The sequence below is a fragment of the Malaclemys terrapin genome, chromosome 7, assembly GCF_027887155.1.
Source record: "Malaclemys terrapin pileata isolate rMalTer1 chromosome 7, rMalTer1.hap1, whole genome shotgun sequence".
Classification (NCBI taxonomy): Eukaryota; Metazoa; Chordata; order Testudines; family Emydidae; genus Malaclemys; species Malaclemys terrapin.
The window spans coordinates 55,655,950-55,683,486 of NC_071511.1; the positions used below are offsets into that span (position 1 = coordinate 55,655,950).

Below are 27,537 nucleotides of genomic sequence, written 5' to 3' on the forward strand. Positions count from 1 at the left end.
CGTGACACTAGCATGTTCCTTTTCCTCTGCACCCATACCCACTCTCTGCACCCATACCCACTATGTAAGCGTAAAACATTATCAACACCATTGTTCAGATTAACAGAATAATCACATCAGCCACACTATCAGAGGCTCGTTCATCTGCACATCTACCAATTTGATATATGTCATCATGTGCCAGCAATGCCCCTCTGCCATGGACACAAATCAGACGTCAAGAATTATAACATTCAAAAACCAGTTGGAGAACACTTCAATCTCCCTGGCCACTCGATTACAGACCTAAAAGTCGCAATATTACAACAACAAAACTTCAAAAACAGACTCCAACAAGAGACTGAATTGGAATTAATTTGCAAATTGGACACCATTAAATTCGGCTTGAACAAAGACTGGGAGTGGATGGGCCATTACACAAAGTAAAACTATTTCCCCATGCTTATCCCCCCCCACCCCCCACAGTTCCTCATGTCTCCTTGTCAATTCCTGGAAATGGGTCATTTTCATTACCACTACAAACAGTTCCTTTTCTCTCCTGCTGATAAAAGCTCACCTTAACTGATTACTCTCCTTATAGTTTGTATAGTAACACCCATTGTTTCATGTTCTCTGTGTGTATATATATATATATATATATATATATCTTCCTACTGTATTTTCCACTACATGCATCCGATGAAGTAGGCTGTAACCCACGAAAGCTTATGCTCAAATAAATTTGTTAGTCTCTAAGGTGCCACAAGTACTCCTATTCTTTTTGCAGATACAGACTAACACGGCTGCTACTCTGAAACCAGAATAAGGCTAGTGACTTACCTGGGGTCATGGGTCAGACATCAGCTTTGGAACATCTTAAACCTATCTTTACAAAGAGACTTTGCAAACGTCTTCAAGGTGCAAATTTGTGTGCCCATGAATTGAACATGCAAAGCACCCAGTACATGCTCATCTAACTTTACATGTGCACAGCCCTGGCTTGCACCCATATTTTTAAAAAGGCTGTCCCGGACCTGTAAAATGGAGGTAAGTAATACCTAAAAGGGAGCTGTGAGGACTAAATTAGGAATGTTACAACCTGGAGGAAGGGAGGGAAGTGCTGCATAGGGAGAACAAACCTCTCTCCCGTCCACAGAACCCAGAAAGAGTGTTGTGAATGAAACTTGGAGTATGTGACTAGAGAAGGCATGGAAAGGATTTTGAGGAAGAGAAGGTTTGATGCAAACAAACCTGTGGAAAGATAAAATGATTTTAAAAGAAAATGAGAGAAGTGCTCAAAGTAGCAATGGAGGTTCAGGCTTGACTGGAGGGGATAACTTAGTGGTTTAAACATGAGGTTTGAAATATTTAGTGTCCTTAGAGCCATCTGCTCAAATTTAGGCATGTTTGGTCAGACCCTCTTCCACACAAGGTACATAAACAGAGTTCCATGCAAGGTACCAGACGAATATTTTCAACAAGACTTTAAAAAAGGTAAGTGATAAGAGCAGTGTGTAAAAGTTATAAAAATGTATCACAGGGTATGAATTTGTTCTGGTCATAATACAACATTTCCCATTCTAGAACTGCTGTACTTCCCTGGTACTAAAATACTTTGGAATGAAAGGTGCTATTTAAATATGAGATATTAATACAATATGCTCTATTTAACTGGAACATGCCATAGCTGGATGGCTCCTTTATTGAGACATCTTCTAGGAACTAGATTTGGCCAAATGATAGTGAATGGTAATAAGTGCTACTTAATCAAGACAGTATTAACATAAATTGAGCTTGTGTCAAGTAGTTTAATGGTGAATTACTTAGTGTTAAACAGACATGAAATTTCACACTCTGATCTTTTAATAAACAAATTGTCAGGCACAGCAGAAGGCATAGTTTCTTAATTAAGTAGGAAAACTCAGTCAAGAGGACCTGGGTTCAGGACGGATCCAGCTAAATAGTGTAAGATTATGAAATTAATAAACCTTATTTGCAATTTTTACAAGCTGTTAGAATGATGTGGCTCTGGAAACTGATACTCCTAAAGTATTCTTTTTAAAGAAACCTATGAAGTTAAATTAAAAATCTTTCTTTAATGCAACAGTAAATGCATCTAAAAATATTTTTTATAATTTAGAAATTGATAATGCTTTAAGAGGAACTCTTAAGTCTGTCCCTTGTGCATATATACCACAATACAATCTTCAGTTGTATGATCACAAATTATTGCTCAAATATGTTATTTTACCCCTCCCCTCACAGCCCAAAAGCTAAGGTACACATGTGCGGTTCTGTGAGCTGCTATGCATATGTCACACAAAGTCTGTAAGAGTTATTTATATAAAAGCAGTAAAATGTACTACACTAACACAAATAGTGAAAAGCATGGTATGCTAGTCCCCATAGGTGTTTACAAGGTAATTACAACATGAAGTTCTTCAGTGAGCACGTCATAAACTTTACTCCACTGATACACTGAGGAAAATAGAAGTACAGTAAGAGGTAATACAGTTTAACCAGAACTATAAAATCCATGTTGAACATGAATAAATTCTGTATGCGAAATTAAACAAGCTAGCAAAGACAGCCCATTAAAAACGCAAATATCTGAACTGTATTAAAACAATGTGAGGATAAATCACATTAAAATGCAGATTAAATAAAGTTCTACATAAAAAAATCAATCAAAATATATGATTAATACAACTCTTTATGTACTTATTTGAGAAAACACGTACGAGTTACAGTTACTTTCCAGCGAGGTATTTGTCTCCAAGTTGAAGGAAGGGGGATATCCTGTTAAGTGTATACTATAGAAATTAAATTAAATTATATTATTAAAACACACTTCAGAGAGAAGAAAAATAAATATCTAGGCCAAAGGTATACTTGAGCATTCTGTCAATTAAGTTAGTGTAACTTTAAAGAATTAAAAAAAGACAGTTACCCTTTCTGTAACTGGTGTTCTTTGAGATGTGTTGCTCATGTCTATTCCACAATAGGTGTGCAGGCTCAATTTTCCCCTAGCAGTACCCGTAGGGGAGCGCCATGGAGGCACCACTCCAGGGGTTGCTAGGGCGCTCCCCTACGGGTACTGCTAGGGGAAAATTGAGCCTGCACACCTATTGTGGAATAGACATGAGCAACACATCTCAAAGAACACCAGTTACAGAAAAGGTAACTGTCTTTTCTTCTTGGAGTGATTGCTCATGCGTATTCCACAATAGGTGATTCCAAGCTATATCTGTTGGAGGTGGGAAGGAGTTCACAAACTCTCAGGATGGAGAACAGGCCTGCCGAACCCGGCGTCCTCCTTGGTCTGAGAGACAATCGCATAACGCGAGGTGAACATGTGAACTGAAGACCACGTGGCAGCCCTACAAATGTCCTGCATGGGGACATGGGCCAAAAAGGCAGCTGACGAGGCCTGCGCCCCAGTCGAGTGCGCCTTCACAATTGGTGGCAGAGGGATTCTCGACAGGTCATAACAGGTACGGATGCATGAGGTGATCCAGTTGGAGAGCTGCTGAGTGGAGATCGGTCGACCTTTCATGCACTCGGCCGAGGTGATGAACAGTTGCGAGGACTTTCTGAACGGCTTAGGCCGCTCCAGGTAAAAAGCCAGAGCCCGTCTCACATCCAGCGTGTGGAGGCGGCGCTCTTCACTGGACGCATGGGGCTTGGGGCAGAGGACCAGCAGAAAAAAATCTTGACCCATGTGATAGGCAGAGACCACCTTCGGGAGGAACAAAGTGTGTGGGTGGAGCTGGACCTTATCTTTCTGAAACATCGTGTACGGGGCTCGGAGGTCAGGGCCCTGAGTTCCAAGACCTGCCTCGCCGACGTGATCGCAACCAGTTAAGGCCACCTTCCACGAGAGGTGTGACCTGGCTAGCGGCTCAAACGTGGGCCCCATGAGACGAGCCAACACTAGGTTTAGGTCCCACTGCGGGACTGGGGGCCTAACATATGGGAAGAGACTCACAGACTCATAGACTTTAAGGTCAGAAGGGACCAGTATGATCATCTAGTCTGACCTCCCACATGATGCGGGCCACAAAAGCTGACCCACCCCCTTCCCTTGACTCAGCTGTTGAAGTCCCCAAATCCTGTGATTTAAGGACTTCAAGTCGCAGAGAATCCTCCAGCTAGCGACCCCCGCCCCATGCTGCGGAGGAAGGCGAAAAACCTCCAGGGCCTCTGCCAATCTACCCTGGAGGAAAATTCCTTCCCAACCCCAAATATGGCGATCAGTAGAACCCTGAGCATGCAAGCAAGATTCTCCAGCCAGACCCTCTTTGACCATTCATACTATTTACCCGCGATGGCACGCTGTTGATTGATTGACTAAAATCACATTATCCCATCAAACCATTCCCTCCATAAACTTATCGAGCTTAATCTTAAAACCAGAGAGGTTGCCCCCACTGTTTGCCTCGGAAGGCTGTTCCAAAATTTCACCTCTCTGATGGTTAGAAACCTTCTTCTAAGTTCAAGCCTAAACTTCCCCATCGCCAGTTTATATCCATTCGTTCTCGTGTCCACATTATTACGGAGCTGAAATAATTCCTCTCCTTCCCTGGTATTTATCCCTCTGATATATTTAAAGAGAGCAATCATATCCCCCCTCAGCCTTCTTTTGGTTAGGGTAAACAAACCGAGCTCCTCAAGTCGCCTTTCATACGACAGGTTTTCCATTCTTCTGATCATCCTAGTGGCCCTTCTCTGTACCCGTTCCAGTTTGAGCTCATCCCTTTTAAACATTGGATACCAGAACTGCACACAGTACTCCAAATGAGGTCTCACCAGTGCCTTGTGTAACGGAAGCAGCACCCCCTTATCCCTACTAGATATACCTCGCCTAATGCATCCCAAGACCGCATTAGCTTTTTTCACGGCCACGTCACATTGCCGACTCATAGTCATCCTGCGGTCAACCAGTACTCCGAGGTCTTTCTCCTCCTCCGTTACTTCCAACCGATGTGTCCCCAGCTTATAACTATAATTCTTGTTAGTCATCCCTAAATGCATCACCTTACACTTTTCACTATTAAATTTCATCCTATTTATATTACTCCAATTTACAAGGTCATCCAAGTCTCCCTGCAGAATATCCCGATCCTTCTCCGAATTGGCAATACCTCCCAACTTTGTGTCATCTGCAAACTTTATCAGCCCACTCCTACATTTGGTTCCAAGGTCAGTGATAAACAGATTAAATAAAATGGGACTCAAAACCGAACCTTGAGGAACTCCACTGGTGACCTCCCTCCAACCTGACAGTTCACCTTTCAGTACGACCCGCTGCAGTCTCCCCTTTAACCAGTTCCTTATCCAGATCCAACCCCTTAAGGAATCGGCCAGTCATAGCATGGGAGAATATCATGTGGCCCTGCACCAGCGGATGGAAGGCCGATATGGTCGCCAGGTGCATCTTGACTGACGAGGGTGCCAGGTCCTGGGCTCTAAGGTGAAGGAGGTAGTCCAGAATAAGCTGGATCGGGCGGCCACCAGGGAAACGCCCCGCTCGTGTGCCCATCTGGAAAACCGAGACCACTTTGCCAAGTAGGATTGGCACGTGGAGGGCCGCCTGCTTTCTAGGAGGATGCGCTGAACCCCTTCTGAGCATGTCCTTTCCTTCCTACCTAACCATTGAGCCACCATACCGTGAGGTGGAGTGCTGCTAGGTTGGAGTGGAGGAGGTGGCCCTGGTCCTGCGAGAGCAGGTCCAGGCGGGATGGCAACAGCCACAGTGGGGCAACCACCAGGCCCGTACGGGTCCCATAACAATGCTGCCTGGGCCATGCTGGGGCAATCAAAAGGACTCGGGTCTTGTCCATCTTTATCTTTTCCAGGACCTTGCAGATCAGCTGGAACGGGGGAAAGGCATAGAAAACTGGCCTGACCAGGACAGGAGGAAGGCATCGGAGATAGCGCCCCCTCCCCTCCCCCTCCCCCCTCCCCCGAGCAGGACTCGACGGTTCTGCCGAGTCATGAACAGGTCCATCTGGGGAGTTCCCGACACTTGGAAAAGTCTGTGCACCACCTCTGGGTGAAGAGACCACGTCTTCTGAGAGGAGAAGTCCCTGCTCAAGCGATCTGGGCGCCCAGCAGATGGAAGGCCTGTAGGCAAATGTCGTGGGCTACACAAAAGTCCCACAGCCTGAGGGCTTCGCGGCAGAGAATCGGGCCCCACCTTGCCCATTGATGTAGAACATTGAGGCCGTGTTGTCCGTGAGGACCCTGACCACCCGGCCTTCCAGGTGCGAGCGGAAGGCCATGAACGCCAGCCATACCGCCCTGAACTCCTTGACGTTTATGTGGAGGGTCAGATCCTGAGCCAACCACAGACCTTGGGTCTGAACGTTCCCCACAAGGGCCCCCCATCCCAGGTCCGATGTGTCGGACACCTGTTCCAGCGACAGGGCCCTACCCCTGAACGGGACCCCTTGGTCATGTTTCTCAGGGAGGACCACCACTGTAGGAGGTGATCAGTAGCTCGGGCACCGTGAGAACTTTGTCCATCCTGTCCCTGGCCTGGGAGAACTCAGAGGCCAACCAGAGCTGGAGGGGCCTCATCCTGAGTCTGGCGTGACGGACCACATACGTGCACGCCGACATGTGACCCAAGAGCTGGAGGCACGCTCTGGCTGTTGTCACCGGAAACCTTGTGACCGTGTCGATGAGCCCCTTCAGGGTCTTGAACCTGTCCGGTGGGAGAGAGGCTCTGGCCGACAAGGCATCCAGGACCACCCTGATAGTCCCGGTACAATGCATAGAGTTTAACGTGGACTTGGTGCTGTTTACCAACAGGCCCAAAGTGGTTCATGTGGACAGAAGGAGCGCCACCTGATCCCTCACCTGCGACCGGGAGCTGCCCTTGACCAACTTGTTGTCCAGACAGAGGAAGATCTCACCTGAGGTAGGCCGCCACCACTGACATACATTTCGTGAATACCCTGCGGGCAGTGGAGAGACCAAACGGGATGACCGTAAATTGGTAGTGTTCCTGTCCCACTGTGAAACGGAGGAAGCGTCTGTGCCCCTCGAACATATGAATGTGGAAGTACATGTCCTGCAGATCGAGGGCGGCATACTAGTTCCCACGATCCAGGGAGGGAATGATGGAGGCCAGGGAGGCCATGCAGAACTTGAGCTTCACAATGTACTGGTTCAGGCCTTGCAGATCCAAGATGGGCCTGAGCCCCCCTTTGGCCTTCGGGATAAGGAAATAGCGGGAGTAGTACCCCTTGCCTTTGAACTTCCCCAGTATCGCTTCCACCACTCCTAGGCCCAGGAGCCGCCTCACCTCCTGCTCAAGCAGAGCCTCATGTGAGGGGTCCCCCAGGAGGGACGGGGCAGAGGGTGGTTGGGCAGGGAGGAAGTAAACTGGAGGATGTAGCCCTGGGAGATGGTGTTGAGGACCCATCCGGAAGGAAAACATACAACCGATTGGAGAAGGGAAGCTTTTTTGAGGGTGGATCCCTGATGAGAACTGGCAGGGCACCCCCAGGCGTCCCATCAAAACCGCCTTTTCCCTGCTTTCTTGCCCTTGGAGGACCCAGGCTTGGGGGCAGGCCGAGACTGCCTTTGTGGGTGCCTCTTATAGTCCCGCGACTTCTTATAAATGGTCTCATATTTTGAATGGGTGGCCTGAGCGGGAGTCTGCTGCGGCTTGAACTTAGGTTTAGCCAGAGCTGGAACATAGAGACCCAGAGTCATTCAGCTTTGTATACATTTGTTCCGCAAACAGAGCTTTGCCGTCTAACGGGAGATCCTGTAGGGAGCTCTGCGCCTCACTGGACAGCTCAGAGAGCAGGAGCCATGATGACCTTCTCATGGACACTGCAGAGGCCATGGAATGCGCGGCCATGTCCGCTGCATCCGAAGCTGCTTGCAGGGCTGCCCTGGCAGGTGCTGTGCCCTCCTCCACCCGAGCTTTGAACTCCTTCCTGTCGTGCTCCTGGAGGGAGTCCTCGAGCGTGGAGCCCCACAGATTGAACTCCTACTGGCCCAGGAAAGACTGGTGATTCGCCTGGAAGCTCGAGGACAAATAAATTTTTCTTCCAAATGAGTCCAGCCTCCTTGAATCTTTATTTTTTGGGGTAGGGGCTGGTTGGCCCTGCCGTTCCCTGTGGTTGACCAACTCGACCACCAAGGAGTTAGGAGCAGGGTGGGTGTCTAAGTATTCATGCCCCTTGGCAGGTACAAAATACTTGCATTCCGCTCTCTTAAAGATGGGGGGCCAATGAGGCTGGGGTTTGCCACAGGGCATTTGAAATTTTTGCCATCCCTTCGTGGAGAGGCAAGGCCACCCTGCCCGGTGCCAAGGAGGACAGTACGTTAAACAGGGAGTCCGAGGGCTCCTCCTCTGCTTGGAGGTGGAGGCTTGATGCCACCCTTTTTAAAAGGTCTTGGTGGGCCCTAAAGTCCTCCTGCAGGACGGAGGGAGGAGGGGCTGTAATCGCCTCATTCGGGGAGGGTGAGGGTTGGTGCAGTAGTTTGTGTGTCCACCGGCACCAGAGGATCAACCACCTGGTCAGTCTCCGGGCATGGTGCCAAGGATGTACGTCCCACCCACTTCTTCTTCAGGGGTCTGGAGAGGGAAGCCGATGGTCCTTCTGAGGCTCCGGCCACCGAGTGAGCCCCTACTGGGGGCTGCGTCGAGGGCCACGGTGTCCACCGGTACCATTGGGCCGGCCACGGGGCTCCCGGCCAGGAGACCGCCGAAGACCGAGGCCTGGACCCTAGCTGGCCTGAGCTACCCCAGGCACGCTACGAGGAGGAGCCGCCGGAGCCCGTCCACTCCCGTCGCTGGGAGAATCCCTGGGAACCCCACCTCACCAACCCTGAGGGTGAGACTGCACCCGAACCCCTCCGCCCCTGCTGTTACCCAGAGGAGCCGCCAGAGGACCGTTGGCCTGACTTCCCGGCAGAGCTACCGGACCTGCCACCGAGCCCTGGCCGAGAGGAGCCCATGCAGATGGACTGGCCCGAGCCCGGCGCGACGAACGAGGTAGGCTCTGAGGGGGATCACGGAAGTGGCCCGGGGGTAGCCGACCCCGGTCCGGCTGCAACTGAGTGTGAGCCAATGTCAGTGTGTTGCGGTCTGGATACCCCACTGACCAGCAGCGGCAGCAACCGCTGCTAGGGCCCCGGGCTGGAACGCAGTGGAGTGGGTGGGCCTGCGTTCCCCCCTGCCACCCTCCGCTCACGGGTGGCAGGCTTCCCCCTCACCCAACGTTCGGCTACAGCAGCCTAGGCATATCCTGTGCTTCTGAACTGTCTGCTCGCTCAGCCCCTGCAAACAAGGGCCTGAGCTAACTGTGTTTGCCCCGCCCTGCTCCAGGGCCTGGGCTCTGAACTGTCTGCTCGCTCAGCCCCTGCAAACAAGGGCCTGAGCTAACTGTGTTTGCCCCGCCCTGCTCCAGGGCCTGGGCTCTGAACTGTCTGCTCGCTCAGCCCCTGCAAACAAGGGCCTGAGCTAAACTGTGTTTGCCCCGCCCTGATCCAGGGCCTGGGCTCTGAACTGTCTGCTCGCTCAGCCCCCTGCAGTCAAGGGCCTGAGCTTTAACTGTGGTTGCTCCGACCCTGCACCAAAGAGCCGGAGTTTCGGGACTAACTGACTGCTTATTCCCACAGTAGAGAGTCGGTGTGGCTCCCCTCCTGCCCGGAAGGGTCGAGCCCCGGCTAGGACCTATTACAGATGGGTTTCTCCCAAACAGCGTAAACATTCTGCTTGCGGATCACTCACTGGCATGGATCGCCTACAAGTGTTGCGCGACTTAAAACCTGGGGCATGGGGCATGCCCCGGCTCGGGCGCTCTAGCTAAACTAAACTAACTGAACAATTAATACACTGAACGAACAAGGAGTTTGGGGATGAGCTACAGAAAAACTGGAGCAGAGCAGTTCCGAAGTACCTTCACTGGCAGCAAGAACAAACAGGGTGGGGGGAGCGTGCAGCCATGTAGGTGCCACTCCAGGAGTCGCTAGGGGAAAAACTTCCAGCACCGGTGCACATAGCGAGCATGCACACCTGTTGAGGAATACCCATGAGCAATCACTCGAAGAAGAATATGAAATAATTACAAACCCAAATACCTGTGTGTAAGGATGTAGAAATCCTAGATATAAATGTATAATCAATAGGATCGGATTGTGTCATTAAAGATTGTTGTAATGAAAGAGTACAAAGCAGCAGCATTAAGGTCGTGCATTCAGTCTCAATTTTGACATGTTCTGACTAGGGAGCTCAACCCTGAATCCTTAACGGCTTTGCATTTGACTGAGGTAAAGGTAACTAAACAATTCTGTCTAGTCTGTGCACAAATGGTGCATCTCTCCGCTATGACCATCTTATGCCGTGTTATACATTGTCCATATCATTTTGCGAACCAATGCAAACTAGTGATTCTGTGGAGGTCGATTTCATATCTCCAGTGTCCTGAGCTTGGAATAGTAGGGACTGGAATGGTGAAGATCCACTATTCATAGATTCTAGGACTGGAAGGGACCTCGAGAGGTCATCGAGTCCAGTCCCCTGCCCTCATGGCAGGACCAAATACTGTCTAGACCATCCCAGATAGACATTTATCTAACCTACTCTTAAATATCTCCAGAGATGGAGATTCCACAACCTCCCTAGGCAATTTATTCCAGTGTTTAACCACCCTGACATTAGGAACTTTTTCCTAATGTCCAGCCTAAACCTCCCTTGCTGCAGTTCAAGCCCACTGCTTCTTGTTCTATCCTTAGAGGCTAAGGTGAACAAGTTTTCTCCCTCCTCCTTATGACACCCTTTTAGATACCTGAAAACTGCTATCATGTTCCCTCTCAGTCTTCTCTTTTCCAAACTAAACAAACCCAATTCATTCAGCCTTCCTTCATAGGTCATGTTCTCAAGACCTTTAATCATTCTTGTTGCTCTTCTCTGGACCCTCTCCAATTTCTCCACATCTTTCTTGAAATGCGGTGCCCAGAACTGGACACAATACTCCAGTTGAGGCCTAACCAGCACAGAGTAGAGCGGAAGAATGACTTCTCATGTCTTGCTCACAACACTCCTGTTAATGCATCCCAGAATCATGTTTGCTTTTTTTTGCAACAGCATCACACTGTTGACTCAGATTTAGCTTGTGGTCCACTATAACCCCTAGATCCCTTTCTGCGATACTCCTTCCTAGACATTCTGTATGTGTGAAACTGATTGTTCCTTCCTAAGTGGAGCCCTTTGCATTTGTCTTTGTTAAACTTCATCCTGTTTACCTCAGACCATTTCTCCAATTTGTCCAGATCATTTTGAATTATGACCCTATCCTCCAAAGCAGTTGCAATCCCTCCCAGTTTGGTATAATCTGCAAACTTAATAAGCGTACTTTCTATGCCAATATTTAAGTCGTTGATGAAGCTATTGAACAGAGACGGTCCCAAAACAGACCCCTGCGGAACCCCACTTGTTACACCTTTCCAGCAGGATTGGGAACCATTAATAACTACTCTCTGAGTACGGTTATCCAGTCAGTTATGCACCCACCTTATAGTAACCCCATCTAAGTTGTATTTGCCTAGTTTATTGATAAGAATATCATGCGAGACCGTATCAAATGCCTTACTAAAGTCTAGGTATACCACATCCACAGCTTCTCCCTTATCCACAAGGCTCACTATCCTATCAAAAAAAGCTATCAGATTGGTTTGACATGATTTGTTCTTTACAAATCCATGCTGGCTATTCCCTATCACCTTACCACCTTCCAAGTGTTTGCAGATGATTTCCTTAATTACTTGCTCCCTTACAGGGGTAGGCAACTTGTGGCACGTGTGCCGAAGACGGCACACGAGCTGATTTTCAGTGGCACTCACACTGCCCGGGTCCTGGCCACCGGTCCAGGGGGAGGATCTGCATTTTAATTTAATTTTAAATGAAGCTTCTTAAACATTTTAAAAACCTTATTTACTTTACATACAACAATAGTTTAGTTATATATTATAGACTTATAAAAAGAGACCTTCTAAAAACTTTAAAATGTATGACTGGCACACGAAACCTTAAATTAGAGTGAATAAATGAAGACTTGGCACATCGTTTCTGAAAGGCGGCCGACCCCTGCTCCATTATCTTCCCTGGCACAGAAGTTAAACTAACTAGTCTGTAGTTTCCTGGGTTGTTTTTATTTCCCTTTTTATAGATGGGCACTATATTTGCCCTTTTCCAGTCTTCTGGAATCTCTCCTGTCTCCCATGATTTTCCAAAGATAATAGCTAGAGGCTCAGATACCTCCTCTATTAGCTCCTTGAGTATTCTAGGGTGCATTTCATCAGGCCCTGGTGACTTGCAGGCATCTAACTTTTCTAAGTGATTTTTAACTTGTTCTTTTTTAATTTTATCTTCTAAACCTACCCCCTTCCCATTAGCATTCACTATGTTAGGCATTCCTTCAGACTTCTCGGTGAAGACCGAAACAAAGAAGTCATTCAGCATCTCTGCCATTTCCAAGTTTCCTGTTACTGTTTTCTCCCTCCTCACTGAGCAGTGGGCCTACTCTGTCCTTGGTCTTCCTCTTGCTTCTAATGTATTGATAAAAAGTCTTCTTATTTCCCTTTATTCCTGTAGCTAGTTTGAGCTCATTTTGTGCCTTTGCCTTTCTAATCTTGCCCCTGCATTCCTGTGTTGTTTGCCTATATTCATCCTTTGTAATCTGTCCCAGTTTCCATTTTTATGACTCCTTTTTATTTTTTAGATCACGCAAGATCTCGTGGTTAAGTCAAGGTGGTCTTTTGCCACATTTTCTATCTTTCCTACCCAGCGGAATAGCTTGCTTTTGGACCCTTAATAGTGTCCCTTTGAAAAACTGCCAACTCTCCTCAGCTGTTTTTCCCCTCAGTCTTGCTCTACCCTCTGTCAGGATTCCTTCTGGCATTGAGCTGAGCCCTTACAGTAGACATTTCCTCTTAAAAGAGAGGATTCCAACACTCAACCTTGGTGAAACAATCAATTTGTCTGGATCAAAATTTAACTTTTGCAAAATGTTTAAATGACCTGGTGCCTAATCAGTTAATGAGCCTGTCCGTGCAGTACCCTATACAACCAGCTCCCTACACTCTGCAGTTTCAACTTTTAAAAAGGTGCATTCTCAGGTGAAGGAAGAGGAAAGACAGGGATAAACAACGTCAGAGAAAGTACCTTGGTCTTTTATACATCTGCTGCGCTGCACAGAAAAAGGGTTCAAAAAAGAACTAGGTAAGTTCATGGAGGATAGCTCCATTAATGGCTATTAGCCAGGATGCATAGCGATGGTCCCTAGCCTCTGTTTGCCAGAAGCTGGGAATGGGCGACAGGGGATGGATCACTTGATGATCACCTGTTCTGTTCATTCCCTCTGGGCACCTGGCATTGGCCACTGTCAGAAGACAGGATACTGGGATAGATGGACCTTTGGTCTGACCCAGTATGGCCGTTCTTATGATGTCTCAGCTCTTAGAATCAGGGACGAGGGGAGGGAAGAGAGTTAGACAGGGAAAATAAAACAGTTGCCATTCAAAAGCACCTACAATTAAACTGCCATTAGGCAGTGGCACACAAGAAGAATGTGGTTTCCTAACCACAGGTCACAAGACGAACATACAGTATTCTGGGGGAAAAGACAAGCTATCACAGTTCATGCTGATGTGAATCCTGATACCAAATCGCCTCATTCTGCTTGTCTATTTTTAAATGATGACTATTAATGACAAGACCCAGATCTACTCAACATTTTTAAAAAATAGATGTGTGGGGGCAGTTCCTCAACTGCTACAGTCCCAACCCCCAAGCAGGCGGCACATTGGGGAATACCCTGATTTGTAGAGGAGGTTCTGGCTACCACAGAACCATCACGGCCTAACGTAGCCCAGCAGGAGCTGCCATAAAGAATAGCATAATACAATAGAACCTCAGAGTTATGAACACCAGCATTACAAACTGACCAGTTAACCACACATCTCATTTGGAACTGGAAGTACACAATCAGGCAGCAGCAGAGACAAAATAAAATATAAATTAATAAAAAGCAAATATAGTACAGTACTGTGTTAAACGTAAACTACTAAAAAAATAAAGGGATAGCAGCATTTTTCTTCTGCAAAGTTTCAAAGCTATATTAAGTCAATGTTCAGTTGTAAACTTTTGAACCATAACGTTTTGGTCAGAGTTACGAACAACCTCCATTCCCAAGGTGTTCGTAATTCTGAGGTTCTACTGTACTGCTTTGCTGGTTTCTCAGAGCCCCTCCTACTTTGCTAATAAATGCCTTTTACTGGGATAGATGGGAGCATACAGCACTGCCTGCTTTTCCTTGCAAAGTGGGATAAGTTTCATAAGAATCAATGAGTGCATTAATGTGGTGTGCAAAACACCATCTACAAGCAGACATACAAAAGAGTGTGGGTCTGGGCCTGTAACTATGCATGAATGTGTCTCAGGGAAAGTGTCTCATGTGCAGTTACAAGAGTACAGACAGAACCTGAAATGGCTGGCTGTAACTCCAAGGTCCCAAGCCCCGGCGAACACACACAGTTAGGGACAAGCCAACACTTACAACCATCTTATTAACATTAAAAACCACAGGGCTAGTTCCTTCCACCACCACTTTGTGATCACATCGATTCTGCCAGTGGTCACATTCCCCCCATCCCACCCCTCCCAGCTGCAGACTCCCAGGCTGGTGGAACGCTTGGTGGGGGACAACAAGGCCAAGCATTTTCTAGAGGTTCAATCCTCAAAGCAACAATCATCATGAGGAAAAAAAGAGCATGCTATTGCCATGGAAACAGCACACAAATACTGTTAACAAATCAAGCAGCCCTGGGAGTGGAGACACTGATCACATTGCAGAGCAGTTATTGGAATTTAGTTTCACAAACAAGAGGGGTTAGGATACTCAGAAGGCCCACAAGGAACATTGTCAGCCCAGATGTCTCCACCCCTTCCCAGATTTTACTGGGACCAGGCCAGCTTTTCAACACTGACTCCCTCCCTGTGCAATGTGCACTTGGTGAGAGTGGTGTCTTGTTAAGGAAACCAATTCCTCTTCAACACCTGAGCTGGGGAAGAAGGATAAATTGCACAATTTGGCTAAAATTACTCCTAAATTTGTTCTTTATATAAAATCCTTGTGGACATGGTGCTTTACAGACAAATAAAGCACCAAGGCTCTGCTACCCCGAGAGCTTACTAAGAGTCAAAAACTGATGTTTGTTGCCACTATAGAAAAAAAACAAACCCATGTCCTGGTGAAGTGCAGAACCTCAGACTCCTTAGTCCACGAGGGACGGAGTGGAAAAAATGGAATGTGATCATGTAATTCAAAATGGTATAATGGATACTCACAAGGAGGGCCAAATTAAGGTAGCAAGGGAAAACTTAATTCTGACATTTCCCAACTTCTGAGTGCTTGACTCTGAAACCTCAATAATGTTCTTTTAACATAGTTGTTTTTTTGGGTGTGTATGTAATAACAGCTAAAATTTTGCTTTTTTGCTTCTCTTTCCCATTCCCTGTAAGAGCCCTTAACTGAATATAAGCAGCACGGCCTGTTGGAGCTCTAAGAAGAATACGATGGAATGTTGTAGTTGAATAACATCAGTCAATGAGAATGCTACACATCCAAAAAACGGCTTCAGATTCTGACAAATTTGACGAGAGGAAGAAATTGCCAAGTGCAAGCAGTACACAGTACAGACCCCTCATGCTTATTAAGGTTAGATGATATCAGCAACTAATAAGCATCCGATGCTCTGAAGCACTGATTTTGACAAGTCATCTCAAGCATCTTGCATGACAGCAGGGAATTCCAATAGACTAGCAAAGTCTTACCAATGCAACTGTTACATCAGGATGTTTGCTCCTCCCTAAAGCCTAATTCTCCCATTCCCACAAAAAAATCTCATATTAAAAAAGAGATACTGGACACTGGTAAGCCAGAAGCATGATTTATTTCACAGGTGTGTTGTGAGGCTTAATTTATGTCTGTAAACCCTTTGTGTTGTGCCTCTCCTCTATTGTAAGAGGCTCTCAGTATTATCAATAAGGTCCTCTCTACACTAGCAAGAGTTAGCCAGTATAGCTATATCAGTAAACCCCCGTATCGGAGAGACAGTCAGCATAACTATGTTTACACTAGGGTTTTTGCTGGCATAGCTGTGTTGGTTAGGGTTTGATTTTTTCACACTCCTAACTAACATAGCTATGCTGGCAAAACTTTTAGATGTAATCAAAGCTAAGTGCTGTGTTGCTTGCAAAAACCCGATTAGGTTTGGAAGGATTCAATTTGTATCAGTAAATGTAGATAAAACATTGATTTCACTGTACATACACATACAAACTGACAAAAAATATTTCCACTGATAATCATCAAAATGTACAGATAGACAACGTAACAAAAATTATTCTTGAGAATTTATTAGAGTTTGATTTCAGGCTATTTACTTTATACACTGACATATGATGTCAACAAATTGTGTTTTAATGGTTATGAACCTTTAACTTTTTGACTCTCAACATCGACTGTCATTCAATAATTGTCTGACCCCTCCTAATTTCCTACAGCTGTGAAAATTTAAAATTGATAAAAATCTAAATGCTTAAAAGTAAACATTAACATTATCAGTCAAAATTATAAAACAAATCCAAATTGAATTCTGCCAAGCCTACGCATGATGAACATGTAGTGCTTCCACACGCCCAACTCTCTGCAAGTTTGTTCAATTTATGCGAACCAAACAAGAACCTTGTCAGAGGTAGCCGAGCTCTGGTGTGGTTTAAGTAGGATCTTCCCAGCACTACAGACAGTTCTATTTGGTTTTGGCAGTGAAATCAGAAGGATCATAAGAATGAAGATAATGCATTTGTCAAGTAAGTGCTATCAACTGTAATTGCGCGTGTCTCCTTTAACAAAGAATACAGAATACTGACAGTAGTAAATGATTATATATGATTTATACAGCTGGCAGGGACATTCATTCTTGTACAAGGATCTAGTTCATTCATGGTATAGTGCAAGAATCATATTCAGCTTTGCATTGGTCCCAACTATGCCCTCCAAAGCTGCTAAGTATTTTTTTTCTACCCCAGCTTATCCTCCACACTCCCCCCAAAGTAATTTAAAACACTAGACAACATCCAATTGTATTTATTTCCCGTAGAAAGGCAGAGCAAGGTGCCTCCCACACCAGGCTTCCCAGTGTCTTGGGTAGCCATCTCTCCCCTTCTCCTAGTCATTTCTAAGCATCATTCTGTGCTGGTTTGGCAGGCCTACAGCCATCAGCAGTAAAGCATTTACATTCTGCTTTTACCCAGGATAGTCTTGTTAGAACCATAAACCAAATTGTATCACCTGAGGGCTTGTTAATGGAAGGGAAGGAAGCAAGAACATCTCACAGCATTTCTAATCTTCCCAGAGAAAAAGGAGAAAGAGAGACACAAAGATGAAACCAACATATTAAACCTTCCCACTCATGCCTGCAATCAAAGGACCACTTCTGCACATGGAAAGGAGTCAGTCAAAGCCATTCCCATGGCAACAAGGTAACACACAAATTTCTGAGAACTTAGCCAACTTTAACCTCTAACCATTGTCCCACATCTGCACTGAGATTCCACCAGACTTCACTGCAGCTGCAACCTGACAGAAATAAGTCCCAATGCTCCAGTTCCAAATAGCCACTTTTTTTCCAAATTTAAACACTCCTGGTCTCCCACATCCCAAGGAGTCTTTTCTCCAACAGAGATTTCCATATTCCTTCTGGAAAGAACCCTCACCACATCTGTCAGCAGAAGCATAGGGAATTCTAGTACCCACAGCACCAAAGTTATGCACCACAGCTTAGCACTAGGGCAGAGATATATTTCACATCTGTGGCAGATTACAAATTAGCTAAGTATTTCCCCATGCACCCAGTCAGCTCAGGCCCCCGCATGAGACAGTTTGAATCTGGAATCTCAGAGCTCTGATTTCAAAGACTGAAGCTACTACAGTTCAGGGAAGTAAATGATCTTACAATAAAGGAAAGTTGTTTTCCACATGAAGGAAGGTTTCATCCATTATCACAGCTTAGACAGGTGTATCCTGTTGCCTTCACTGGAAAAATCAAGCTAAACTGTCACTAAAACAAAACTAAAAATTAATCCCCCATCTACTCTATTATCTGAGCAAATATAAAGTTATTAATAGCAAGTAATTCAATACTGGTGATGCAGTTTTTACCATAAGAATTCTGTATAATCCACAACACAAATACCAGACCTACTCAATATAATACTGTATCACACCTGAAATATTCACTAGGTGTGTATGACAGTGCAGATTAATTTACAGCTGCTACTCTGACTGTAACCTCATCTCAGAAATTGGTCTCTAAAACATACTTGACTGTACAGTAGGAATTGAGGAGGACACTGGCCCAAGGTTTGGGACCTGCTACAGTCACTCCTGGACTAGTGTAAAAAAAAATGTTCAAACCAATGTAAGTCTGGCAAAATTAAGTATGATATCTTGTGAACTAGCAGGGGTAGAGATAAATGCTTTATCCCACTGGAAAGCTGAGCATTCCCACTTTCACTCAGAAAGTATTTCCTTGACTTGGTAGGATGCAAGATACTGGACCTTTAAAAAAGAATAAAACCACCTGATTCTAATTTCTATCTCATTTTCCCTCCCCTCCCAACCTACCTGAATTCTGAATGTTAGTGGGTATCCTTAAGCTTCTAGAGCTGGAGATTACCACTTTCTACCATGTGAAAGTTTGGAATCTTAGCTCTCTTTCAAATGGCATACAGCTGGCGTATCGTCCTCAGTCTGTGGAATAGGCTGACTTACACTTTTAATTTGGAGCTGGGAGCTTTGTCTCCAAAGCGAGAGCCATGTACTACCCTCAATCCCCAGATGCACTCCTACTGATATCAAAGGTTTGTGCAAAGATCAAGGATAGCATATGGACATTTGGTAGAAACTGTATTTTAACTAGTGAAGTTAATGATTGCCTGCAGCTCATTCAGTGGGAAAACATGATGCTATACACTTTCAGAACCACAGCTGTCCTTGCTCTGTGTTTCTGCATGTTTGTTTTCCTTTCTTCTCCCTGCACATATCCCCGTTTTGGCCTCTCTTCAGTCTGACTGTTTGCAGTGATGGAGATGACCTGAAATGTTATGGGGTCCAACTCCTAGTCGCCCCTGCAGCCACTTGTCATTGCCTCCCTCTGAGCTTCACTTTAGGCCTCTCTCCATTTGTCAGACACCAAACAATGAGTGCATCTTCTTGTCCCCACCACCCCCCCCCAATTCTGAGTTGGAGCAGCAACATTTTTCTTTTGTTCCCTTTCTAGGCCTTTATCAGACCAGCTATCCACTTCTTCTACAGCTATTCTGTGTCTCTCACCCACCTTCTAGCTCTTTTGCACTAAATAAGAAAGCAGCTGGCTGGGGGTGCAGAGGAGAGGCAGTTATATGCTGATGCTCAGTGGAGCCATTTGTCTGGTTAATTCCGATAACAAACAAGACGCTGGCATGCTAACTAGTCATGTGACTCCCAAGCGATTGGTGTCCAACTTCTTAGAGGAACAAGTGGCGTTCAACCACCAGAGATTGAGCAACAGGTCTGTGATGCCCTTAGATGTCTAGGGCTGCACATGCCGACAGGCGCAAGTAACATGTTGAATCCCATTCGTGATGGGGATCGGAGATTGCAATTATTCACCATGAACAAGTAATGCCCAGTAAGTGTGGGTCATATGCTCACGTTGATTAAGTCCCTTAAAAAAATAAAAAAGCCTTGACTGGCCAGAGGAGAAACCTGAAAGACTGTTTTTTGCCCTCCCTGTACCTCTGGAGCAGGAGGTAAAAGGTAAAGAAATTCAAAGATATGACTGCCACAGCCACCAGAACTCAAGTGCCCAACCGTATAACCCTGAAGTGAGGCGAGGGAAGGATCCTCACAGCATGCTGAGAGTGACTAATGCCCCTATTACTGAGAATGCATTTTACATGAAAGCATGCTCGCACATGACGGGCAGCCTGCCGAAGTGGTGCCAGGTTCACCTCTGCTTGTTGTTTCACTGGTCACAGCCTTGATAGTGGGATGGGTCAAGGCTGCAAGACTCCAGCAGGAAAGATGTTCGAAGTGCTGGTTTTGATCCACAACGTCTTTATGTCCTGGCTACCATTTGTGTCCTGGCTACCTTTGAAACTATATTTTCCTTCAAACTCTTACTGAACAGTTATGATCAGTGAGGTCTCTGGAGTGGGTGATGCCCAGATTTAGCCATCTGGGAGCAAATATTTCTCAATGAGTGGTGCCTGACTCCAGAACTCACTCCTCCCCACCCCACACTTTGTCCAATAGAGGTCAGGTTTGCTGACCTTCAGAGCACATTACAGTGTGTCTGTTTATTCAAGCTATATGTGGCAGGGCAGGGAGAAGGGTGAAATAAATAATTAAATGAGAAGAGGTATTTTTGGGGGTGGGAGGAGGCAAGGGAAAGGAGTTCTTTCAGCAGCCCCAACATTTTGTAAGTATAGATGATTTCAGGAATAGATTTTATGCTTTTGTTTTATATGCACTTAGATATATTTATGGTAAGGAAATGATATAATCTGGGAAAAAAACACAGTAATAAAGACAAACTAAACGTGCACAAGGGGGCAGTTACATAATGCAGAATTTCCTGAATTTTAAATAATGTTTGAAAGCTCAACCATAACACATTAACAAATTTTTATATAAAAAACCCCCAAAACATAAGGAACAAAACTCTATGAACAGGTGATCAATCAGTTTGTCTGGGAACGTGTTTCTGCAATCAAAGTCATTTGTCTGAATGTGCAATGAAGGATTCAAATGAAGCTGTATGTATTTTAACGTGCAGATCATCAGATACACACAAAGACTGCATGCAGGTCTTTACTGCTATCTATGGCCTTTACAACAAAACAGTTAGTCTTCACTGAAGACAAAATGCACTGCCAATTTGAAAATAAGCCTCCTTTGGTTACCAAAAAGTAACATGTTTAAAAAAAAAATCTCACCACTGAAATTCCAGTTTTTCCTACTGTGATGAAACCACAATACTCAGAAGCAATGTTGTCATTTTTTTCACGGGGTGGGGGTGGGGGTAGGGGGGGAGAGAATCACCTTTGGGATAGAAACGAGCCTGAAAAACATTACCTGAAAACTAAATGTGTGATGTGTGTTTGTTTTTATGTGCTTTACATGAAAATGCCTCCTCAATCAGAACTTTAACATCCCTAGTGCAACACTAATAAAAGGAGAATCTTTTCTAAATAAAATATTTTCAGAGGCTTTTCTTGAAGCAACCACAGGTCTTTAAAAACAGCCCGCTGAGGATCACAACAGTGTGATGGGAGGTACAATATTCCCTTTCTCTAGCAGCATTTGCCAGAGACTGGGTCTCTCACATGGAAGTACAGAAAGAATATTACTAAGTAACCAGACAAGCCCACTGTATGACAATCTATAACATGTACTTGCAATATCTGACACAGTACTAAATTCCATAGCTCTGAGATTTGCAAGGTGAAGAAAGAATTAGTGCCTGGTGAATTTCATCTCATTCAAGTGGATGTCTTTATTTTTTTTGGTAATGATGAACTTAAAGTTTGTATTGTTGTTTTCATTACTCCTTTTAAAATAATCTCTTACAGCTCCAAGCTAGAGATCTTCCAGGAGATTCTAAACGACAGCTGCAGCATCTCAGCCATCTGTTTCATTTATATTTGTTAATGCTGCTCCTGCTGTTTTCAACTGACAATTTACTCTCTCTTATTCCCCGCACACGGGAAGTCGCCGTACTCACCAAAGTTCCTCTTTAGTCTTAGCCGTCAAATCACGTCTGGTAACAAAAACACACGAACAAGGCTCCTTCCCATCCCACTTTTGCTCTATTAAAGTTATTGAGATTTGGACAGGTTTTTATGCTGTTACTTTACAGTTTCAGATACAATCATGAGGGCAGAGTATGGAAAGGGCGGGAAGGGGAAAGAGCAACACAGCAAAGAGAGAGAAGGAAGAAGAGAATTATACTCCCTCCTACTACAGCACTGCTGCGGGGAGGATGGGGCTGGAAGCCCTCCAAGCTACCCTCACAACCAGTACACCTTCCATACACCATTACCTAATGCTAGTATTCAACCTTTTCAGGCCACTATACCCATTACCCAACTACAGAATTGGCTGTACCATTTGACCACGGCCTTGATCTCCCTTCTCCTGTACACAGTGATGACCTCCCTCCTCTTCTGCACAACACTAAGATCAGGATCAGTCCAAGAGCCAGTGTACTTTACAGAAGGCATAAGTGAGTGAGAAGTTTGTTGAGGCAGAACACCAGGGCTCAGAATTTTAAGTACCAGTGATTAGGAACCACCATCCTGCTGGGAGATGCTGAGATTATAGCTCTCCCATACTGTTACCTGTGATGCTAACAGACACTCTGGCTAAAGACACAAACTGACCAGCTCCTGGAATAGTGGTTAGCCAGCATGACATGCAATAAAATGGTAGCACAGGGAGATTTGACTAACTGGCCTTGGTGGTGGCTGCTAATGTCACTACTACATGCCAGGGAGCTCATTAAGCAAGTCTCCAAGACAGCAGGGAAATCTAAGGGCTTACCGCTCTGGGAAATGACATTGGGTTGTAATGCACAACTTAGCACTTAGTGTACACAAGGACTGTCATCTTTTAAAATCATGTGAGCTGGTCATGGCTAACCTCTCCACAGAGTGTTTAAATGTGCGGTGTGCTAGCACATGTTATAACATGTCTTTATTTCCCAGCATTGACTAGCCCAACTTGGAAACAGGTATGGACATTAAACACAAAAAGGGCTGCACACAAACCAAACCAAGATGTGTGACCCTGCATCTCCCCTTCTAATACACCCCCTTCTCAGTGATTGTATTAATTACTGCAGTACAAGGCGACATGAGAGGAGCAGGCCCACAGGGCTGGAAACTTTGTGCTGGAACATCCTTTTCAGGTCACAAACACACAGCCCTGAATATCATGCTGATAAGAGGCTGAGGGAGTGCTGGGGAGATATCAGTCAGTCAATCTCTTATCTCTACTGTTCCCTGAAGACAACCTGAAATTACCCCTCAATCTGCTGTTCCAACACCACTGGCTGGAGCTGGCTCCAGCAGCCACGTGGGACCCATTAACTCTTTCATAATCCTCAGCCCGCTTCTTCTACTACAATATATTCCTAACCCCCACTGTGTGCTACCTTCTGAATAATGGGTAGACAACGGAGGAGGAGAGCAGAAGGAAAGGAGAAAGAAAGATAATTGAGGAGATTTGGAGGGTGAGTGAGAAAAAAAAACATGAGAAGAGGCTCCAACAGTCTGGCAGTGACACATTACCCTCTCCTACCAAAAACCTCTCCTGGGTGCTTGGTGCTGTGTCTGGATTAGTCTGTGCCTTTACACCAGCCAGCCAGTCATTCCCTCTACATCCAGAGCACAGCTGGCTTCACTTCCTCCCCAGCTTCTGTTCAACATTATACATTTGTGTATGTACCGTACTCTGCCTTCAGAGAACGGGAGTCACCTACACCTGGGAAGAGCTGGAACACAGATGCAGTTCATACAATGGAGCATGTGTTAGCTCTCTTAATATGTGGGCAATTGTTCCCATCAAACTGTGGATGGATGCGAATCATTACCACACAAAGACCAGATTTGCTTTTGAATTTACAGCTAACTAGCACTAAAAACATAGTTATGGGTGCACTCTGGAGCACCAACTGCAGCCTTTCAATGTCCCCTTGAACAGCCCTGGCACAAAGCATTCCAACTTTCAAGTGCATATTGGACAGGACAGCAAACATTACTTATTGACACCTGCATCACACTCCAGGATGTTATAGTTTCTTTATGTTTTGCAAGAAGGATGCATTATCCAGTGACTCTTCGTTCCAGTCTAAAACGCTATCACTGACTTGCGTGCCATGCCTCAGTTTACCCAGGTGTAAAATGGTGTACACATTTATCTATTTCACAGAGATATTATTATGTGTATTATGGTAGCATCTAGGACCTCAATCTTACACCAGGAATCCACTGTGCTACACACCATACAAACACAGAACAAAAGGACACTCCCTGTCCCAGTGTGCTTTTTAATGTTCGAGAATTTCTAAAGAACTGCAAAGCATTACTTGTACTCTAAGGCACCTCACAAACAGCAACAGACAAGGGAGAGCAGAGTGTACTATGACCTAATGAGGGAAGGGTGAATTCATCACCATTTCCTAGACTGAGAAAATGATCATGTCAGCAACATGCCAAACCAAAGATCCCAAGAAGAGGGCTGCTCTCATCCTGTCCCTTGCCCCACACACCCCCAATCCAAAATGATCACAGTTACATCCATGTTTCTCTTACCTCGCTGAGCAGCTGTGTGCAGAGTTGGAGGAAGAGCCAGGCTACACTGCACCAAAAGCAGACTGAGCAAAGGGCACTGTGCACCTGCCGAGAGGAAGAACAGCTTAGTTTAACATACTGATGTCAGGTACAGTGGGGCAGTGATGTTTTCCAGAACAGACACATCCTGTGGCATCTGTGTTTACCAATTTGCTATTGCCCAGCCTGACTGCAAGGAATTAAATGAAAATAGGCTGTTACAGGGAAACAAACAGGAATCAAAACAATTACAGCTATGAGGTACCTGAAGGGAACAATAGGAGAGCTAGAGAGGAAGGCAGGTGAGTGGGCAGCAGCTGGAAATGAGCCTCTGACAGAAAGAGAGAGAATGCTGCAGGGTCTGTCTCCCCCAAGAGCAGGGCATCTGGAACTCACCCAAAACTGGCAAGGAAAGGTTGAAGTTTAGGCCTGACACAGATATACAGGCCTTTTGTTGTTTTATCCCTTTTTTTCCTGCTTGCTACATTCACCTTCGGGTAAATAAATACTATTTTGTTTGAAGAAGCTGGTTTTGAGTTACTTCCATCCGCCACTGGGCCCAGAGGAAAAGGGCTAACAGGTGCTAAACACAGGTGGGCCAGTCATGTTACTACATTTGGTAAATGGGGTGTGTGGAGGGGGGCGGCGCAGCCCAGAAATTCAGTCTAAGAATGGCATGGACCACGTAGCATGTGATCCCACCCAGAGAGGGGTGAAGCTGTACTCCAGAAGCTATATTCAAAAGGAATCTAAAGCACAGCTTGACCTGTCACTGTGACAGTAGCGTTTTATAATGTGGTCACTGAAAACCTCATCATAACGTGGGTATCAGTGACATGGCAAAGCCACACACAGGAAACAAAACCTGCAAGGTAAGAGGAAAACCAACTGTTTACCACTGACAGGCTCATTTTCCTCTCTGTCATCTGCTGAGGAGGCAGGGTCTCAACAACAGTAGGCCTAAACTGTCAGTCCTGCATTGTTCCCTGTCTAGTCTCCCCTTGATAGAGCACACTGTGATAAGCCCAGCCTTCACGCACACTTCTTCAGGAATCATTTCCTCTTCACTCAACAACAAAAACTTTTCAAAATCACAATTTCAGGAGGTAAAAAAAAATCCTTAAATATTCTGGTGGGGAGAAACCTCAACATAACTGTCTTTTCCACAAAATACCCCTGGCAACCTACTCTACAGCACATGAAAACTGTAGGCCTGCTGAGCCCAGAAGTGGAAAATAAAGAAGCACTCTATAGTTCATAGTAGAGAGAGATGTCTGTATACAAAGAAGAGAGACATCAAACAGAATGAGTCTGTCCCAAGAAGAAAGCTGTTATTCAAGCATAGGTGAAGTCTGCAGCAGAGCCCAGTACAGGATTATTTGCCTTCTCTCAATTTTCTCTAACAAACATTCTGAGCACTGAGCATCCCTGGAGGAAAAGTCTGACCCAAATACTTTATTTTGAGCTTGGCCAGACTGCACATTGTGCAGTCTGCCTATGTGCTAGGTCAGAGGTCCAAAAAGAACAGGATCTTGTTCTCTCCCACATCCTCTTTGCAGCCCTTGAGATCCTCTCTTCTGACACTTGAATCATGTGCAAGGGAACCAGGCTCCTGTTCACTGCCCTGCATCCCCAGGCACTCCCTAAAAGATTCCCCAGCAAAAGAGAAATTGAAAATGGTGCTCAGGGATCTATTCTCAAGGATTTTATTAGGATCTGACTCTCTAGACTCAAAAACAGCCCCCAAAAGTAATATACTTAGTTAAGCATGGCAGTCAATGTATGCACAACACAAAGCACTACAGTACTTAGTACTTACTGGCCTGGATCTTAGCCCTGAGCTCCTTTGAGCTAGTAACCAAGCTTCCCAAAAACATCTACAGTATTTCACTTTGATTATATGAAGCTATATTCTTCAGTTGATTCCAGACACCACTCACATCCATCAGACAGAGAATTCTCCTTATTCACTCTACTTGTTTAAATTAATAATAAATGTTGACTTGTGACATGTTTAAAATGCACCAATCGCGCCAGGTGCATGGATTTTGAATTAAAGGCAGGTGCTGCTGCTTGCAGCTGATAAGACCTACTGTTAATGGTATCCAGTAATATTTGCATCATGCAACAAATCCATGAGTTTTGAACAACAGACACAGTTACTAGATAAAGTGCATATAACTGTGGAGATGGGACAAGAAACCTTGTGCTTTAGCTCCAAAACCACCCCCACTTCCCCTTGAGCTAAGAGAGAACTGGGCCTATACTCTCTTGAGATCAACTGCCAGGAAACAGTGTCATTTGCACAAGCCAGTGCGCTACACTGAGATAATACACTGAGGGAAGCAGTGGGTTCTTGGCAATCTATGCTGCTTGGCCTGGCCTTCTTTTGGAAGATAATACTCTGTGCTTATTCAAGGATCTCAAAGCATTTTACGAAGGTGGGTAATTATCCTCATTCTACAGATGGAGAAACAGAAAATTGAATTACTTGCCCACAGTTGCACAGCAAATCAGCAGCCAACCTGGGATTAGACTTCAGGAGGCTCAGTCCACTAGATCACATTACCCTTATTGTGCTTATAGGGAAGAATTCTGCTCTTAGATCCACTGAAGTCCATGTGAGTTGCACGAATGTATCTGAGAGCCAAATCTGGTCTTAAATCTAAAGTAATACTGTGCTGATGGGCTATTGCCTTTAGACAGACTTCCTTGTAGGCTTGACTAGACCCCAACATGTCGGCAAGAGATTTTTAGAACAAAATCCCTGAACAACAGTGAAATATGACAGATTTTTCCAGGAGCTCTGTTCTGCACCTTCTTATCCACACTATAATCCCTCTCTGCCATCAAATAATGGCAGATATTGTTTGGGATGGATGTAAAATTGAGTTAGTTTGAGCATCCCTTCCCAAACAGCCCTTCTTCTCCATTCCTCCAAAAACAGAACAGAAAGCCAATTCCACCGCTGAGGGAAAACAGTATACAACCAGCCAGAGATAACCATATTTCTGAAGGAGGGTGTCAAATGCCACTTCTTTGGAATGAGACTAAAGGATAGGATTTCACAGTAACAAAGCTGAAATAGCCAGCAG

The 27,537-nt window shown here is 45.3% G+C and overlaps 1 protein-coding gene across 4 annotated transcripts in view; it reads right to left on the reverse strand.

Annotated features, from left to right (window-relative positions):
• Nucleotides 1-27,537, reverse strand: part of NDST2 (N-deacetylase and N-sulfotransferase 2) — a 245,676-nt gene that overhangs the window by 129,184 nt on the left and 88,955 nt on the right. For 2 of the 4 annotated variants that reach the window (XM_054034850.1, XM_054034851.1), the window contains exon 3: nucleotides 24,425-24,508. The exons of 1 other annotated variant lie outside the window; for it this stretch is intronic. The gene's annotated coding sequence lies outside the window, so the exon portion shown is untranslated. Of the gene's footprint in view, nucleotides 1-18,692; nucleotides 18,844-24,424; nucleotides 24,509-27,537 lie in introns of those variants that run through there. One more of the 4 variants, XM_054034855.1, reaches the window with a different exon arrangement.